The sequence below is a fragment of the Pleurodeles waltl genome, chromosome 3_1, assembly GCF_031143425.1.
Source record: "Pleurodeles waltl isolate 20211129_DDA chromosome 3_1, aPleWal1.hap1.20221129, whole genome shotgun sequence".
Classification (NCBI taxonomy): domain Eukaryota; kingdom Metazoa; phylum Chordata; class Amphibia; order Caudata; family Salamandridae; genus Pleurodeles; species Pleurodeles waltl.
Window position 1 is genome coordinate 60,690,482 of NC_090440.1, and position 20,412 is coordinate 60,710,893.

Here is a 20,412-nt window from a genome sequence, read left to right on the forward strand (position 1 = left end):
GTGCTAGTGCACCCTGCTGGCTACAGTAGTGCCGCCGGCTCAATTACGAGCCGGAGACAATGCTGTAACCTGTTTCTCGTTAGGCCAGCAAGCGGAAACGTAAGTTTCTGCTTGCCGACCTAGCGGGAAACCCTTAATAACTCCGGTGGGGAGGTTGCTGAGTAGGCGGTGGCCACCCAGTTGGGGATCTTGGCGAACAGAGTTTTCAGTCTGCCAAACTCTTAATGAGGCCCTAAGAACTGTGATGGTCAGTAATGTTGTACCAATGAAAGAAACTATTCATGAGCACAATATTGAATCGAATTTGATAGTATGACACCATCAGTGGGTTGAAAAGATCACAACACAATTGAGATTTATGAATTAACTTTTTGGAATATGGAGAAAAGCTTTCCATTATCTGTTTGTTTTAAAATATCTACAAAAAAAAGTTTGGTAAAATTGGTAAACTAAAAGCTAACATTTTTACATATTCAGACTAACACAGTTGTAATAACAAAACACTATACTTTCAGAAATAGTTTTCATCTGCGTCCGCCTGTATAATGCAGGTAGCAAGAATAGAAAAGAGATTACTTTACATTCTAAAAAAGTATATTTTTAAGAGAAGTATTACATGAAGCAGAACGAGGAAGATCACATAAAATGGACATTACCTTGCAGCAATGAGTAAATATTCATGGCAAGTGTTTTTTAAACCATAAACCAGTAAACATGATTGCATAAAGTATTGCAAAGCAATGTATATAATGACCTTAATGTCACAAACAAGAAAAGAATATACGTGAAATGGTGATTAAGGTGAAAGGAAGATTACATGATTTAGAACAAAAGATCTCAGTGCCCTAAAGCAACAGAGACATCCCATGCCTAGGATGTAGTAACTATACATTTTATACAAGGTTTTGCAATTGTGTACTCAATGAGTGGGGGAATATTAACGTCAATCATTTTGGCATACACAATTATTTTAATACAACTTATATGCTATGCCTATGCAGGAAAATGTATGTAGGTCAGACATCACGTAAACTGAAAACAAGAATAACAGAGCACAAATCCATGGTTAGATGTGAGAATACAGGATGACTCACAGCTTACTTTAAAAAGATAGTACTAGTGGATGAACTTTCTAAGTTGAGACTAATTGATGGGAATGCATAACAAAGTAATTTTCACTTGTGTGTTGTTTATGACAAGAGTTGTCAGAATGCAAGGACAATCAGTAGTGGACTGAAGCTCTATTTTCAGGAGACTTTGAAATGTGGTGACAATGACAAACAGGTAAACTAATAGATATATCATTCTTAACTGCAAACATAGTTTAGGTAAACAAAACAGAATCATGAATGATTTTACTGATTTGTTGAAGTTAGTTCATATATGAAGTCAAACCTGCTAAACAGTGTGTTTAATGAGTTGTTACCACAAGGAGGATTTTTATTTTCTACGTTGCTCCATAGCTGGGGATATGCTGGTGTCTAGAAGCCTGCCCTGAAAATCAATGTCATATTGCAGGGGGATCAGGATCCTTGCTATTCTGACTGGTTAAGCTGCTGGAGAACCTAAAGTTAACTCTATGTATCTTGTGAAGTATTTGAAGATGGATTGGCTCATATAATTTACTGGTCTTGAAGCAATTAGGTGTGACATCCAAATGTGAAAAGCCAAATAGGGACATTAGGCACTCAGTGGATCGATTCTAGAAAAACACCAAGTTTGGGAAGTTTTAGTAGATACTTTTAATTCCGTAATGCTTATATATTGATAACCTTTGTGCATCTGAATGAGGATAACATCAGCAGGCTTGTTTATTGCACCAAATATCACTCCTCAGAACAATAGGATGTAAATGCAATATGTCTCAACTCATTTTGGTTGGAGAGTAAGTGTATGATCACCATAAAGTATAGAAATTAAAAAAAAGACTGGTTACGCTATTTGTCAGAACTAGCCTTCTGAAATGATGCTTCTGCATTGTATTTGTACCTGGTTTTCTTTTACTAACCTTAAATTCATATACAATTTTACATGTTTTGAAGGCTATTTTGTGCATTACACATTTTTTATAATTTTTAGGTATGAAAGTCATATTTGAAATGTGAAGACATAATTTTTCCTGTCAAACTTGTTCATATGTTCACGTGTCTTCTAGAGTCCAACTACAATTATTTAGCATAAAAGTTTGGAATTATTGCTTGTATCCAGATATACAAAAGGCCAGGGCTAAACTGTGTTCCATTAATAATGTTCAAGTATTAATCTTTGTTAGAAATGGGGTCTTTGGTTGGCAGTCAGGTTACTCCCTTACCAAGCAAGGACCCTCACTCTAGTGAGGGCAGAGGAGAAACACGCCTGGGTAACCCACGCTAACCCACTTGGGAGCTTGGCATGAGCAGGCAGGCTTAACTGCTTAGAAGCAATGTGTAAAGTATTTGTACCAACACACACAGAAATACAGTGAAAAATAGTAAATATGTTATCTAAATAAACAAGACCAAATACAATAAAAATCCATAATACACCATTAAAAATATGATCTTAGCACTTAAAATTAAAAACACACAAATAGTGCCTAGAGGCACAAATGCTGCAAATTGACTCATTAAGGCGGAGTCGCTTCCTACAATGCGACACCATCTGTTTATGAAGTTGTGCGGACCTCCAGGTATAGTAACTTTGTGAACCAGTTAAAAACAGCCCGGTGCAAGGAGTAGGGGAGCGAGGCGTCGTTGGATCAGATGTGGCATCAGTTCCGGACCTACAGGGCACAGGAGCAGAGGCATTGCGAAGATGCGTAGGGTCCTTACTGCAGAGCGGTGGAGGTGAGGGAAGGTAAAAAGGGAAGGTTTAGTCCTGGCAAGTGGGTACACCTGCCAAGTTGAATTGGCAGTTGTTAGACTTTTCATCCTTGGCGTGGACTCCCTTAACTTTTTGCCTCTGTTTCCCAGGTTGTTGATGTGTGCTGGTATTTGCTGTTTTTGTTACTCTGGGCACTTTACCACTGCTAACCATTGCTAAAGTGCACGTGCTCCCATACAAAATGTGTATGCAATTGGTTTATCCATGATTGGCATATTTGATTTACTAGTAAGTCCGTAGTAAAGTGCACTAGAGGTGCCCAGGGCATGTAAACCAAATGCTACTTGTGGGCCTGCAGCACTGGTTGTGCCACCCACCTAAGTATTGCTGTAATCATGTCTCAGACCTGCCACTGCAGTGTCTGTGTGTGCAGTTTTTAACTGTAAATTCGACTTGGCAAGTGTACCCACTTGCCAGACCTAAACCTTCCCTTTTCCTACAAGTAAGGCACCCCTAAGGTAGACTCTAGGTAGCCCCAAGGGCAGGGTGCAGTGTATGGTTAAGGTAGGACATATAGTAATGTGTTGTATATGTCCTGACAGTGAAATATTGCTAAGTTCATTTTTTACTGTTGCAAGGCCTGTCCCTCTCAAAGGTTCACATGGGGGCTACCTTTAAATACGATTAAAGTGTAGATTCCCTTTGGGAGCGGATAGACCTGTGAAGGTTGGGGCCTCTAAGCTCACAATTTAAAAATACATCTTTTAGTAAAGTTGATTTTAAGATTTTGTGTTTGAAAATGCCACTTTTAGAAAGTGGGCATTTTCTTGCTTAAACCATTTTGGTGACTCTGCCTGTTTGTGGATTCCCTGTCTGGGTCAGTTTGACAGTTGGGCTGGTTGCACCTCTCACTAGACAGTGACACAAAGGGAGCTGGGGTGTAGTATGCATTTCCTGATGAGTCATCTGTGCTAGGAGGGAGGGGAGAAGTGGTCGCTCACACCTGAAAGGGCTGTGCCTGCCCTCAAACAATGCAGTCTCCAACCTCTGGGGCCTTGCATGGGCAAGGCAGGATTTCACAAGCAAGAAAGACTTTGCTTTGAAGTAGGCCTATTTCAAAGGGCAAAATGGGTATAGTAAGAGCACCCAAAACCACAGACTTTAGAACACTTCTGGAAACCAAGAGGAACCTCTGCCTGGAGAAAAGCTGAAGAGCTGAGGAAGAAGAGTTGCCCTGCCTGTGACTGTGCTTTGTGGAACCCTCCTGCAGTTGCTGCTTCTGCCTGTGCTAGAGGACAAAGAGTGGGCTTTGTGTTGCCTTCCTTCTTGTAAATAACTCACCAAGGCCTTAATTTAGAGCTTTCCTCCTGTTGTGTGAAGTTTCAGGGACAGCAAAGACTTCTCTCTGCCAGCACCTGGAGCCTCTGCTGAGACTCCTACTCTACCAAGTGGTGCCCATCCAGTTCCTGGGACCCTGAAAGGAGAAGCTGGCAGCCCAAAAGTGTGAAATCCATGCACCAACCGCCGTGCGTGGGAAAAGATCAAGCAACTCCAATCTGCGGCTGAAAAATCGAAACGCCGCCGGCTTCGCAGCGGAAAAACGATGCTCCCCTGCAACGCGACCGAAAGATTGACGTCCGCAGCTGGAGAAACGACGCGCAGCATCGCTGACAGAGATGGGTGAGATCGCAAAACACACAAACATTGCTGGGCATGCAAAAACAATTCAAGGCCTGCCTGGACCCGAGAATGTGGTTTGAATCGACGCATCGCTGTCCTGTGGAGAGAAGAAATGCCGCACGCCGACTTGACTAAATGAGAAATGACACAAGGTCTCGCTTGTGAGTGATATCGACGCATCGCAAGCCCTTTTTGATGCACACTCACCCGTGCAGGGTTTTTGACGCAAGGAGGTACATTTTAACGTTAACAGCGTTAGCATTGTGTTTAAAATTACATGAAGACTCTTTTTGCTTTTTAATTGATAACGACTTGTGTATTGTGGATTTTTGTTGTTTTGTCTTTTCTCTGTATCTAAACCTGTGTTGTGTCATTTTGTAGTGTTTTCATTAAGTTACTGTGTGTGTTGGAGCAAATACTTTACACCTAGCACTAGTTAAGCCTACTGCGTGTGCCAAGCTACCAAGGGGGAGAGCGGGGGTTAGCTGAGGGTGATTCTCTTTTGCCCTGACTAGAGTGAGGGTCCTTGCTTGGACAGGAGGTAACCTGACTGCCAACCAAATACCCTATTTCTAACAGCAGTTTAAAACTGCACTCACAGACACTGAAGTGGCAGGTCTGAGCCATGTTTACAGGGCTACTCATGTGGGTGGCACAACAAGTGCTGCAGACCCACTAGTAACATTTGATTTACAGGCCCTGAGCACCTCTAGTGCACTTTACTAGGGACTTATTAGTAAACCAAATATGCTAATCATGGAAAAACCAATTACACATACAATTTCACATAGGGAGCACTTGCACTTTAGCACTGGTCAGCAGTGGTAAAGTGCCCAGAGTAACAAAAACAGCAAAAACAGAGACCAGCACACAGAAACAACCTGAGAAGTAGAGGCAAAAATTTAGGGGAGCCCACGCCAAGGATGCCAAATCTAACATGTGCCCCTCCCCACCTGAAAGTGGGGAGAACTTCCCAATCTCATGGGAGTTCTCATCACTAAGGCCGAAGAATCTGGAGAATCTGGACAGACTATCACAAATCGCACATTCTGTTCCAGGGCGTTGTTCCACTGTAAAGTCGATCCCCTGTACAGTTTTGGATTCTCACCCCTCATCTGCATGAAACATCTGAGGGGCCTGTAGTTGGTCTGAACCCGGAAGTAAGTCCCAAACAAGTAGGGTCCTAGCTTCTTCAGCACCCAGACCACAGCAAAAGCTTCATGCTCTATTGCACTCCACCTATGTTCCCTGGGGAGTACCTTCCTACTGATGAAGGCTACAGGTTGATCTAGACTCTCTTCCATTAGCTGTGACAACACTGCTCCCACACCATGCTCTGAAGCGTCAGTCTGCACAATAAAACTCCTTTGGAAAAGTCAGGTGCCTACAGCACGGGCGCCGTGCACATGGATGCCTTCAGGGCATCAAAAGCTGTCTGGCAGGACTCAGTTCAGATCACCTTCTTTGGTTGCTTTTTGGAGGTTAACTCTGTTAAGGGAGCAACAATGGTTCCATACCCCTTAACAAACCTCCTAAAGTAACCTGTGAGGCCTAAAAAGGCTCTCACCTCAGTCTGGGTCTTGGGGGGGCTCCCAAGCCACAATAGTGTCAATCTTTGGGTTGTAGGGGTGCACCTGGCCACTCCCTACCTGGTGCCCCAAGTACACTACAGAACCCTGCCCTATTTAGCATTTGCTAGCCTTAATAATGAGGCCTGCCTTTTGCAGGGCCTCTAACACTCTACAGAGGTGCTGCAAATGTTCCTCCCAAGTGGAACTGAACACAGCAATGCCATCCAGGTAGGCGGTCCTGAAATCATCCTGTCCAGCCAGCACCTGGTTATCTAACCTCAAAAAGTGGCAGGGGCATTCCTCATCCCAAAGGGAATCACCCTAAACTGGTAGTGCCCATCTCGGGTAGAAAATGCGGACCTCTCCTTGGCCCTCTCAGTCAGAGCAATCTGCCAATATCAAGAGGTCAAGTCGAAAGTACTTAGATATTTGGCAGCCCCTAACTGATCAATGAGCTCATCAGCTGGGGGGATGGGGTATGTGTCAGTCTTAGTGACTGCATTGAGTCCCCATTAATCCACACAGAACTTGAGAGCTGGAGTGACACCAGGAGCAGCAGCGTTTGGGATTAAGACCACAGAACTGGCCCAAGGGCTACTGGAGAACTCAACAACCCAAAGAGCTAACATTTTGGATACCTTATCCTCAATGCTGGCTCTGACCTTGTCAGTCACTCTGTAAACTTTCCGTTTTACAGGAGGACTGTCTCCAGTGTCCACATCATGTTTACACAAATGAGTGACCCCTGGGATCAAGGAAAATAGTGAGGCAAACTGTCCCAACACCTGGCTACAGTCCCTCTGTTGCTCTAGAGTCAGTGAGGGGGAGAGGTTCAAACCCTCCAATGAACCATCTTTCTCCCTGGCAGGCAGGAGGTCAGGAGAGGCTCGCTCTCCTCCTCCACCCCATCATCTGTTGCCAAGATCATAGTCACTTCTGTCCTTTCAAAGTGTGGCTTGAGGGGATTCACATGCAGGACCCTCAAAGGGTTCCTAGGAGTCAGCAAGTTCACCAGATAGGTGACATCACTCTTATGCTCCACCACCTCAAAAGGCCCAGTCCACTTGTCCTGGATAGCCCTAGGCTCTGCTGGGGCCATTGCCTACACTTTCTAGCAAGGCTGAAACTCAACTAGAGTGGCATTCTGGTCATACCAGTGTTTCATGTCTTCCTGGCTTGCTTCCAGGCTCTCTTGAGTGAGCTTCCTGAAACGTGTCATCTGTTTCCTGAAAACCAGCATGTAACTCAATACATCCTGGGTGGTGGGGGGGGGGTTACTGGAGGCTTTCTCTAATCCATCTCTAACCAGACTCAAAGGTCCCTTATAAGGTGGCCATACAACAACTCAAAAGGATTAAATCCAAGACCCTTTTGTGGCACCTCCATGTAGGCGAACAGAAGGCATGGCAAGAGGATGTCCCACTTATGCCTCAAGGGCTCTGACAGGCCCATGATCACGCCTGTCAAGGTGCAGATGAATCTCTCAACCAGACCGTTTCCTTGGGGGTGGTAAGGAGAGGTAAACTTGTAGGTTACCCCACACTCCTTCCACAGAGGTTTCATATAAGTTGATATGAAGTTAGTACCTCTTTCGGAGACCACTTGCTTGGGAAATCCCATGCAGGTAAAAAAAACCATCAGAGAACGTTGCACCACAGGGGAGGTGATTGATCTTAAAGGAATGGCTTCTGGGTACTGGGTGGCATGGTCCACCAAGACCAAGATGAACCTGTTGCCTATGGCTGTCTTGGGATCCAGAGGCCCCACAATGTCAATACAAACCCTTTCAAAGGGGATGCTGACCACAGGAATAGGTTGGCGGGGAGCATTAAATTTCCCCCACTCATGCCACTTGCCTGACAAGGTTGGCAAGACTTTCAGTGTGCATCTGAGTGCCTGTGCATTTGGGGCCAGTCAAAGTGGGTGACAAGCCGTTCAAAGGTCTTGTTCTGCCCCAAATGTCCAGCTAAGGCACATCATGAGCCAGACCCAGTAGGAAAACTCTGAAGCACTGGGGTACCACCAGCACACAGGCTGACCCAGGTTCAACAACCTTAGGCTCACTATATAGGAGAACGCCCTCCCAGTAGATCAAGTGTGATCCAGACTCACTGCCAGATGCCTGGCCTGCATCCTGCCACCACAAACCCTGCAGAGAACGGCATGTTCTCTTTGCCTCACAGAATGCTTCCCTGGTGGGTCCCCCCTTGCTGCTGCCAATGAGTCAGCTCAGGGACCTCCCCTAGTTCAGCCACTTGCTCCCCTGTAGGTATCACCCTCCGCCTCCTGCTGGACCGTGAGAACATATAGGGCTGGTTTCCTGCACCCCTTGCCCTTCCTCCTTCTGGTAGATACCTGGGCCACTCTTTCAGGCTCCAGAGTCTCCAGATCACCCTGACAGGCTGCCATCGACCGGATGGATGCACACACCTACCCCTACAGACCCAGCAACTCCAGTTGAGACCTGTGTTTCACCTCCTTCAAAGGGGAATCCTTCAGCTTATTGCCAAGCAGACAATCTACAGGCATGGTTGGACTTACAGCTATTCTCAATGCACCTGAGACCCCCCCCCCATTCAAAGGAAACCTGCACCACTCTGCACAGGTGCTCTGAGTTGTCTACTGCAACTACCTGGTGAAGTACATGGGGATCTATCTGCTCTTCAGACACCAGGTGGCTTCTCACAGTAGTCACACTGGCTTCTGTGTCTCTCAGAATCTCTCCCCTCTGTCCATTGATGGTCACCCACTGCCTGTAGTTCTTAGTGTTCTCAGGCACTAGGGTTCTCTAGATCATCTCACTGTCCCCTTGTGGGACAAGGGTCATCTCAGCTAAGTCCCACACACCTGGAACCAACTCCTCCCCAAACGCTACACTGGCCAAACCCTGTGACTGAGCCTGTGTTCACTTGGGACACTTAGGATCCCCTCTCACATGACCGACCTGGTCACATGCATATCACTTGTGGGACCACCCTCGGCAGGTTTCCCTTTGGAGAACCATGGCTTTTTCTCAATGGGGGGCTTTGGGAACTAGGTTGGGGCCCTTTAGAGAACTCTCCCTGTTTACCCTTACCCCTCCTTTCTTCTGAGAGGGACCCTGCCCACCCTTGGTGTGGTCCCCCCCATACCTCTTTTGGACCCTGGTGCTCTCCTAACGATCTGCTTCCTGCACAAACTTCCTGTGTCAGTCAGCTTGCTGTCAATCAGGTGCTGGCGCAGCTCTGGAAAACAAAGACTGTACAAGTGCTCCCAAGCAATTAAATTGTAAAGGCCCTCATAAGTTGTTACCTTACTGACCTTCACCCAACCATCCAGTAACCTGAAAAAAGAGTCAACACACTCCAACCATGTTTGGGATTCCTTCTTCTTGTAGGACCTAAACTTGTCGTTATACTGCTCAGGGGTGAGACCATACCTTGTGAGTAGGGCATCCTTCATGATAGTGTGGGTGAGCCCCTGAGGATCCCCTAAGGATGTCAGAGTGTCCCTACCCTCCACCTCGAAGTGCTTTCACAGACCCCCTCCCAATATGCTTCAGGGACCAAGTGCATTTGGAGAGCAGACTCATACCCCTTGAACCACAAGTATATGTCATCCTCCCCCTTTTAATCCTTCACAAGGTCTTTAGGATTATGCACCCTCCTCTCAGGCTGCACTGCAGTATTGCTGCCACCATCTCTCCTAGACTGGATCCTCTGATCCAGTTCCCTCAAACTAAGCTCATGAGCCAGTAGTACCTTCTTCTCTTCAACGGCCAGCCACCTCTCTTCCATCTCTATTTTCAGCTTCTCCAACTCAAGTTGGTGTACCCTCTCTGTCTGTCTGTCCTGCAACTCTTCAGTCTTCAGGAGTGAGACCCTTCAAAGACACCCTGCTACCCGTCTTGGAGGCCCTCCACCCCAGGCAGTACATGTACCTCTTCTATGCCCTCATGGCTGTCTTGCACCTCTTCGCCCTCAGTGCCTTTTGCAGCTCCTCCTTCCTGGCAGAGCTCCTAATGGGACAGGCAAGATTCTTACAGAACTGTTTCAGTTGAATAATTGGATAACTTTCCAGCTTCTCCAGCTCCAAAACATCTCCAGCTGGTGCATCTCCAGATTGAGACATGGTGGTATGTCACAAAGCGCAAAGTTCCAAGGCAGAACAAAGAGTTCCCAAAGAGGAGTTCAAAAATCAGAAAATGGAAGTAGGTGAGGTCTGAAGAAGAAAAACAACAAAAGGAAGATCTCCAAAACAAGTGTGTTGTGGCTACCTAAGAATGTTGGGCACAGTCTGGAATCTCTGACACATTGATTCTAGGTGAAATGACTCGAGCTTGGAATCAGTGGAGAGAGACTGGACGGTTGGTGGTAACGAGAGCGGATGCTTCTGTGTGGGTTGGTGGTGTTTCAATAAAGCTCATCTTACTAAATTCCCTGTGTCTGAGCTTAACAAAGTGGTATGTGGGTATGCAATGGTCTGCACTGAAAATAGTAGTGTACACTTAATCACTGTATGTCAAGTACAAATACAAGTTCAGTCCACACCGGTGACAAGCAATGTTAGAAATGGGGTCTTTGGTTGGCAGTCAGGTTACTCCCGTCCAAGCAAGGACCCTCACTCTAGTCAGGGCAGAGGAGAAACACACCTGGGTAACCCCTGCTTACCCCCCTTGGTAGCTTGCACGAGCAGGCAGGCTTAACTCAAAAGCAATGAGTAAAGTATTTGTACCAACATGCACAGTAATACAGTTGGAAATGGCCTCTCTGCAGGGTCACCCCCAAACGTTTTGCCTTCCTCATCTTCTTTTTCTGACCTCATTTTTGCTGGCTTTAGTACTCTGGACACTTTACCACTGCTAACCAGTGCTAAAGTGCACATACTCTCTCGTTATGAACATGGTAACATTGGCTCACGCCCAATTGGCAAATTTAATGTGCTTCTAAGTCCCTAGTAAAGTGCACTACATGTGGCCAGTGCCTGTAAATTTAATGCTACTAGTGGGCCTGTAGCACTGGTTATGTCACCCACATAAGTAGCCCCTTAACCATGTCTCAGGCTTGCCATTGCAAGGCCTGTGTGTGCAGTTTCACTGCCACTTTGACTTGGCCTTTAAAAGTTCTACCCACGCCTTAAGCTCCGCTTTTTCTACATATAAGTCACCCCTAAGGTAGGCCCTCGGTAACCCATAGGGCAGGATGCTATGTAGGTGAAAGGCAGGACATGCACCATGTATGTTTTATACATCTTGTTAGTGGAAAACTCCTAAATTCATTTGCAACTACTGTGAGGCTTGCTCCTTTCATAGGATAGCATTAGGACTACCTTCATATACTGTGTGAGTGGTACATTCTGATCAGAAAGGGGTAACAAGGTCATATTTAGTATGGCCAGAATGGTAATAGAAAATCATGCTTAGGGGTGAGGTTGAATTTTATATTACTATTATAGAAATGCCACTTTTAGAAAATGTGCATTTCTCTACTTAAATCCATCTGTGCCTTACAGCCTGTCTCCAATCAAAGTCTGGGCTGGTTGACAGCTCCCTTGTGCATTTCACCCAGACAACCACAAACACAGGATACTCAGTCACACCTGCACTTATCTGCATACTGAATGGGTCTTCCTGGGCTGGGAGGGTGGAGGGCCTGACATTTACATTTCAAAGGCTAGTGGCCTGCCCTCACACAATGGACTGCCAAACCCCCTACTGGGTCCCTGGCTGGCAGACCGGTACTGAAAGGGGATCTTGTGCACATCAAAACCACGCTTTGAAGTGTTCCCACTTCAAAAAGCATTTTGGGGTATATAAACTGGGTCCCTGAACCCACCAACTCAGACACTTCTGGACCTAAATCTGCAACCTGTCAAGATGAACTGCCTGGCTGCCCAAATGACTCATCTGGACTGCTTTGCTGTGAAGGACTGCTGTCCTGCTGTTGCCCTGCTGCCTTGCTGGCCTCTAATTTTGCTGAGAAGTGCTCTCCAAGGGCTTGGATTGAGCTTGCCTCCTGTTTTCTGAAGTCTCAGGGCCATAAGGACATCACCTCTTCAAGGAAACAAATCGATGCACAACCTGCAGGAAACAACACACAGCCTGCCTTGTGATGAGAAAACCGGCACACAGCCAAACCGGAATGACGCAGCCCAACTTCCTGAGTGAAGATCGATGCAGCACCTGCGTTGCAACCGGAAATTTGCTGCACAGCCGAGCCGGAACGATGCAGCCCGACTTCCTGAGTGAAGAAATTCAACACATTGCCTGTAACTTTGTCCAGTACGTCCAGGATTTCTACACATCATCCCTGGATGTCAAAGTACTTTACACATTGCCTTCTAAGTTAAGCATGACTGCTTAGTGCCAAGCTATTGGAGGGTGGGCACAGGATAATTTGGATTGTGTGTGACTTATTCTGACTAGGATTGTGGTCCCTATATGGACAAGGGTGATTACCTCTGCCAACTAGAGACCCCATTTCTAACAGTGAACCACTACAAAGTGACACAACACAGGTTTAGAAAAATTGTAAATATTTTATCTAAATAAACAAGACTAAATACGACAAAAATCCACAATACACCATTAGAAATATGATCTTAGCACTTAAAAACACAAAAATAGTGCCTAGAGGCACAAATGCTGCAATATGATATTTGGCGACTTCGTGACAGCACTTTCTTGCTTAAACCATTCCGTGACTCTGCCTGTTTGAGGATTCCCTGTCTAAGTCAGCTTGACAGTTGGGCTGTTTGTGCATCTCCTCTAAACAGTGACACAAAGGGTACTGGGGTGTAGCCTGCATATCCTGATGCGCTATCTGTGCTAGAGTGGAGGGAGGACTGGTAACTCACATCTGAAAAGGCTGTGCCTGCCCTCACACAATGCAGTCTCCAAGGCCCTGGATTGTGTCTGGGGCCTGGCCTGGGCAAGGCAGGATCTTGAAAACAACAGAGACTTTTCTTTGAAGTTGGGCAAGTTCAAAGGGAGAAAGGGGTATAAGTAGTAGACTCAAAACCCCAGACTTTAGATCACCTCAAGATCAGTTCTGGATTCAAGAGGAACCCCTGCAAAGAGAAGAGCTGAAGAGCTGAGGAGAAGTGCTGCCCCTGCCTGTGACTGTGCTTTGTTGGGCTATCCTGCAGTTGCTTCTTCTGCCTGTGAAAGGGGACAAAGACTGGACTTGGTTGTGCATTCCTGCTTGAGAGGTATCTCCATCGAGTTTTGAGTCGGCATGCTGTGGATTCTAGTTTGCCAGAGGGTGCCATTCCAGTTCCTGGGACCCTGGAAATGAATTTCTGGAGAAAAACCTGTCTAACAATGCCAGACTACGCCGTGCAACTTCGCTAAGGATGCTGCTGCAGGGAAACCACGATGCCGCCTGCCCCGAGGCCGTTGACATCGCAGAAGCATGACGACCTCAACAGCTCCGCAGGCCTCTCATCGCTGCAGCCGCTGATCCCGCATGACCTCACTGAAATCGGAGTGTCGTAAGTCCAATGCCCATGACATCCAACGCCATTGCAGCGTCTGTGGCCATGTGACGTCATTGCGACCCTGTGAGGTCACCCCGCAGCATTTTGACTTTGCCTTCGTCTCTGCCAGAACCAAGGGATAACACCTCGCAACCGCTGCCGCCTCACCTCCACTGCTCTGCAGTAAGGACCCGATGCCTTGTTGCCGCACAACTGCTCCTCTGCCCGGCAGCACCTAGACTGATGATGCATCGGGCCCAGCGAAGCTGCTCTCCCCAACTCCGTGCACTGGCCTGCTTCCTACTTGTTTCTTGGGGTACTGTATCTGGGGGTTGAACAACCCCATAAACGGCGCCATTGGCTTTGCATTGTAGGAAACTACTCCGTAACGCAGCTGCATAATACCAACTTGGAGTATTTGTACCTCAAGGCACTGTTTTCTTGCTTTTACGTGCTAAATTCGTATTTGTAACTGTATATTGTGGATTTTTATCAGGTTTGGTCTTTTTTATTTATGTAAAATATTTACTATTTTTCTAAACATGTGTGGTGTCCTTTTGTAGTAGTTCACTATATTACTGTGTGTGTTTGTACAAATACTGAACTCGTTGTCTCTGAGTTAAGCCTGTCTGCTTGTGCCAAGCTACCAAGGTGATGAGTGGAAGTTAATTGAGTGTGATTCTCCTTTACCCTGGCTAGAGTGAGTGTCCTTGTTTGGATAGGGGGTAACCTTACTGCCAACCAAACACCCCATTTCTAAAACACCCACAACAAACAATTGGTGAGGAGGTAATCTCCCAATTCCTGGGAGCATACCACCAGTCCCAAGACACTGTGGGCAAGATCCTTGCAACCGTCCAAGAGAACCAGAAGCTGCAGAGGGAACACCACCAGGAGACCATGCAGACCCTCAATGCCACCATGGCCTCCATTGCAGGGGTACTGAAGGAACTGACAACCATCCTGTGTGCATCATCCACCTACCAGCAGGCCCCTTCCACTAGCCACGTTCCAACAAAGTGTACACTTCTGCGGCAGCTAGTGGAATGGAGGCCCTGACAGAGGACCCACAGACCACCAGCACACCTCCCCCTGTAGCGGAGGAGCTCACACGCAAGAGAGGACGTCCAGCCACACATCCTGCAGGACCTGACACAAAGACCAACACCACTGCCAGGAAGTGAGCCTCTCCTGAACACACTCTCTTGACTGTCCACTGTCATGCCTCCATTTTCCCATGCCCCCTTAGCTACTGGACCTGGACTACCTACAGCTGGGACAACTACTCTGATGATTACACCCACCATGACCCCACTCATCACACAATGCACTTGTGAGTAACACTAAACACCTTTGAGCACAGCTACTGCCTATGTTTCTTTATTGTAATGAGTAAGATTCGCATTTCAATCACGTCATCACAGTCAAACCATAGGCCTGCAAATGTGTGTGAAATAGACCGAAGGGGGAGCAATGTGCAGCACAGTTGATGGTAGAGCAGAGATAATCTGGATACATGTGTCAAGGAAGCCACCAGGCAAGGCAGGAACCAGAGTTGCACCACACGAATGTCCTGCGAATAGACCAAGCCAGGGAATACTATCATGATAGAAAACACTGTAGGTCACTCAACAGACATGCTGAACAATGTCTCAATCCCTAGTGTGAGATAGCATGTGGAATCACAAACCATATGCCCATGTCAGGTCTATATTTCCACGACATCCATACCCAATAGTCTTTACCTCACAGCTGACAAATCTCATCTAAAGGTATGTTCCACAGGCTGTAAAAATTTAGATACACATTCTCCCATTGTGGACTGTGAGAAATAATACCAATACTGATGACAACACGATCCATGACACAACAATTGCAGTTGGCAAAGCAGTAGATGGAACGTGGTACCTGGACAACAAATTGCATGAGTGATGCTACACAAAAGCCTATCCTGCACCGGCATCAAAGGCGCAAAAGGCTCCTCAACCTGTTCACGTTTCAGAAGCAGCCTCTAAGCTCATGTCGTGCATGCCACAGTATCCACCACTCTCGACTTAGATTTGAGCGGAATACCAATCGCCCCAGACAATCTATCGGGCCAGATTGAATCACGTTCCGGAGCCAGATGCGGTAAGTATCTAATAGGGTGCAGCCAGAAGTGCGGGAAATGGGCCTGTGCACAGTTATAGTAAAGTTCCAGATCCGGGGCTGCCAGCCAACCTTGCTTGGCGGTAGCGTCAATCTTTCCCATGAAATTCGTGGTTGTCTACCCGCCCAGGCTAGAGCGATGAGTAAAGATCTAAGTATTTTTAAGAAGCCAGCCGTAAGGACAAGAGGTATGTTAATGAATAAATAAAGGAACATGGGCAGAACTACCATCTTAGCTATTGTTATACGGGCCATAAGCGAGAGTGGCAGCGAATCCGTAAAAAAATGGAGTGTGCCTTTGTGCCGCACGCGTAACTTATCCGGGTAAATTAGGGAGTACTTGGCCTCCGTATGGCTAAGGGTCCGCTTGATCGGGAGGAACGCCCGCCGAGCTGCCTGCACACCAGGAGTGTAGTCCAGAAAAATGCTGAGTTCATTATTATTGTAGATGGCTGGGCGGTGGTCACGTGCAAGTCGTAGAACAATGCCTCTATCCCTCTAATTGAGCAGGCATGCAATAACAGGCCTCGCCAGAGTCTCAGGTGGCGGCCTCGGGCCCATCGACCTATGGTATTGTGTGGTGACCCTTAACAAGATTTTAGATCCAAGCTCCTAGCATCAGCTTCCGTACAAGTGAGGTGTCAGGGCATTGCCATCAGTATCAGCCTTCTACTGTGAGTGAGGTAATTAGTTTGTCCTCAATGAGCTGCCATTTACCCTACATATAGATAGGTACAATGGGGCCAGATGTCACTGTGCTTTTTGTCAATGGATTAGTGGGCATGCCCCCTCCCCTTGCAGGATTCTGTTGAGTAATGTGTACAGGAAATGACTCCACACACAACCATGGGAATGTGCCAGGTACTGGGCAAGTGTGAGGTTGTCCATCAAGTACATGAGGGCTACAGATCCACCATTAGCAGTTTCCATCAGCAGGGCAGTGGTATCCCACATGGTGTCCTATTCTTGTGGCATGTATAGGTGAGGGCATGACCTGCATCGGCATAGCAGCTGATTATGTTGTTGTAACTCTGTGTGTATGTAGGGTTGTTATTGACCCATTGCACCCTGTCTTTCTCTGCCACCCTCCCTCCCTCTCTACCTCTGTCTTTGTGACCCAGGAGGCTGATACCAGTAGAGCCGAGGGGACCAGTGGGATGGAGGACAAGGGGCGTGCCACAGGGGAGACAGGATCGACGACTACATCTTCAGATTCCTCATCCAATGGACACTCCCTGGCCATCCCTGACCTATCTGGGCCCATGCCAGCACCATCCTTGTCTGCCACCCCCCTTACCAGCACCGCCCTCCCTGTAGCTCCCCACCCAGGTGCCCGTGCCCACTCACACAGGAGGGTGGGCATCTCCCTCACCGCAGGCACCTCTGCCCCTGCCCCAGTCATCCCTGCTGCCCTAAATGAGGAAGCTATTGACCTTCCTAAGGTCCGTCTCTTTTGGGGCAGTCAACCATTGTGAATGCCATCCAGGCACTGTCATCATAGATGCAGCAGTTGAATGCCTACCTGGAAGGCATTCACGGTGCCCTGGCTACCCTGCAGAGGTCGTTTCAGGCTCTGGCCTCCACATTGACGCAGCCAGTGTTCCTTCTTATTCATTACCCCCTCCAACTACCTGTTCCCAATCCCACATCCCTGTCCACTCACTCATCCAAGGCACACCTTCATACCAATATGCATCCACATCAGCAGACCCAGATTGCAAGGACAAACACAGGTACCACAAAAGACACCACCACCATGCACACACACAACATTCAGATGCAAACACCCACTCCCTACACGGACTCCCCCACCACCTCTCCCCTCACAGGCACTACACCACTCATACCTGCAGTCATCACATCATCACTCCCAGATCCTACCATGAGTGCACTCATTCCCGGCATCACAACAATAGCCGACCCCCATGCATTCACCCCATGCACCACATAGGCACTCAGCACAACTGTCAACACCCCCACATGCAGCACATCCATCCTACCTGCAGACAGCCCCACAACATACACACATCCCCCTGCCATCTCCCTGCATCTCCTCTCCCTCCTCCCACTACACCTAAACACCCACACTTATACACCCAACATTCACACAGCCCACACATGACATCCACACTTGCACCTCACCATACACACGGTACAACCACTCCCTCTCCCTCCACTCCCAAACGTTACTTCCATTCCCAACCTTGTGCCCCTAAAAAACATTTCCAAGCCTCCCATACTGCACCTAAGACTTCTACCCCCACCAATGCCAAGCTTACCCTTCCCAAAGCAAAAGCCAAGCCCAAGTCTAAACCCAGGACAAAAGCCCCACCGAAACCAAAGGACCCCCCCTCCAAACCTCCATCTAAGGAACCCCCTCAAAACCAAAACCCCCACCTCACCCCCCCATCACCCCTGAGGTGCCTGCATGCCCCATCGATGCACCTGCCATGTGGAGGCCACTTTGCAGTCAGGAGTCAAGTTGGGGCCATGGACATTGCCCTGTGTGCCTGGGGCACACGTCCTAGTTGGACTGGCCAGTAGGCCTCTGTTGTTCATGGTTGCCCTATTTATTAAGATTTCACTTTAATATATCTGCACCAGGGTCCCCTTGGTGTTGAGGGTTACATACTTGTCTTGCCTTTCCTTCCACATGTATGTTTTGCATATGTGCAATGTGTTGTGTGTGGCTTGTGTTTGAGTGTGTGTATGTGTGTGCTGCTACAGGTGTTTGATGGCGTATGTGTGTGGCCATCGCTAGCTGTGCCAGGTGTGTGTGTTGTGTGTGTGTGTGTACTAATGTCCTTCCCTCCAGTGTGTGCTAGGCGGCTGTACTTTAGGTTGGTGTCTTCATCACCGTCGCTAGTTCTGGAGTCGTATGGCCAGCAGGAGCATTAGGAAGAGTTCTAGTTAAGGTTGCATGGCCACTGTGGATGTACCTGTTTACTGAAGGTGAGTTTCCCCTTTTATGTGGTTCATGTCCGCCAGCCTTTTTGTGATGAGGCAACCGCGGAGGAAATCCTTGCGGTGTGCAACCTCGTAATCTGGTCGGTGGAAACATGCTCCCTGCCGGTCTGGAGACGCCTACCGCCGACCACGGTGGCCATCCCGCACTGGTGGGACTGGCGGCGACTTGGCTGTGTTCCGGTCAGAACACGGCCATGGTCACAATATGGTGGTCTGCGGTGGTCTTTCGACTGCCAAAGTTGTAATGAGGGCCTAAATGTCAAGCATCAAAAGAGTAGGTCTCTGTGGCCCCAAGCCAATGATGTTGTGGAATGATTCATGGGTCATGGGAACCCTCAAAAAGGGTAATTCAATGAGCATTGATGGAAGGGGTCGAGTTCACCCAAGCCCTGTGTCAGGCCCTCCATGCTTATCGTTCAACTCATCACTTCAGAACTGGTGAGAATACTGCTACCTTGCTATTTGAGAGAGCAATGAGAACCAAACTGCCACAGTGGACAATGGACTGACATTTGAATGCTGATAAGGTTTGTGTCACACTGTTCTTTTCGAAAGTGCAAATTGAAAACATATGGTGACCGGTGTCGACAAGCTCAGGAAAATGTTTTAGATGAAGGTGACTGGGTCCTTGTCAAACAGAAACAAAAGCAGAAACCGAGATTCAGGCTGATGTGGGTCCTCTGAGGGTAGTGATGTGCAAAAGACACATGGTGATGAAGTATGAGCATGGAAAATCCATCACACAGTAATCGCCACACTTTGAGCACCTTCCTCAACGTTCGCCAGCTTCTGCAAATATAAATGAGGTATTCCCTCCTAACGGTCCAGATCACACATATGACGTAGTGCCATTGATGCACAACCAGAGTGCATCTCATCTTCTTCATACCACTCAGTGTGCCCGACTAGTGCCAGCCTCAGTGAGTGGTATGAGGAAGAAATGCAATGTGGCTGTTGTTTATACATTTTATTTGACAAAGAGGGAAATGTTCCCTATTCTTAAGAGAGAGCTAAAACCCCATATAGCTAATAGGCATTTCTCAGTAGTTGCCTGAACCTCTCCTCTTGAGCTCCTTTTTCCTGGATTTTCTGTGTTGACCATGTGATGAATGTACTACCATTTAATTCTGTGACAAAGGTTTATACCCCACTGCTCTATAAATACTATGGAGCCCACTCACAAAGGTAAATTTGGTTGTAAACATAAGTTTATAACCCAATTTAACCATGTGTATGCTTGGCACAATCTCACAAAGGAACTCCTGGCTGGCATTTACTGGCATGGATTTTCCCGCCACAAATTGTAATTAATTCCACAGTAATAAATTCCACTCAAGGGGATGGAAGCAGGTGCTCCAAGGCAAAGTTGGAGTTGGACGTTTAATACTGCACACACACATACTTTTATGGGTTTTTTCAAACTCATCTTTAACCGCTGATCACCCTGCCATTGGCTGAAGTAACTCCCATTCCAAGATGGAAAGCTGAACAGATAACTCTGGAGTTACTGGTTTAGGGGGCAGTGGAAGGGAATTCTCCACAGAGAAATTGTTTTCCATGCTGAAAAAAAATGTATTTGCCCTCATCCTCTATTGAGAATTCTAGACAAGGTAAGTCATTGGCAAAAGTCACAAGACAATCTCAGAAGTACACCTGTGAATCCATGCCCAGTGGAGCTCGCAATATGTAATTCTGGGAATGTGAGTGAATTCCCAATTAAAAAATGTGAAATTGTGTCAAAGCTGAGATTTAAATCTCTTCTTTAAGTATTTGTTTGTTAATAGGGGCA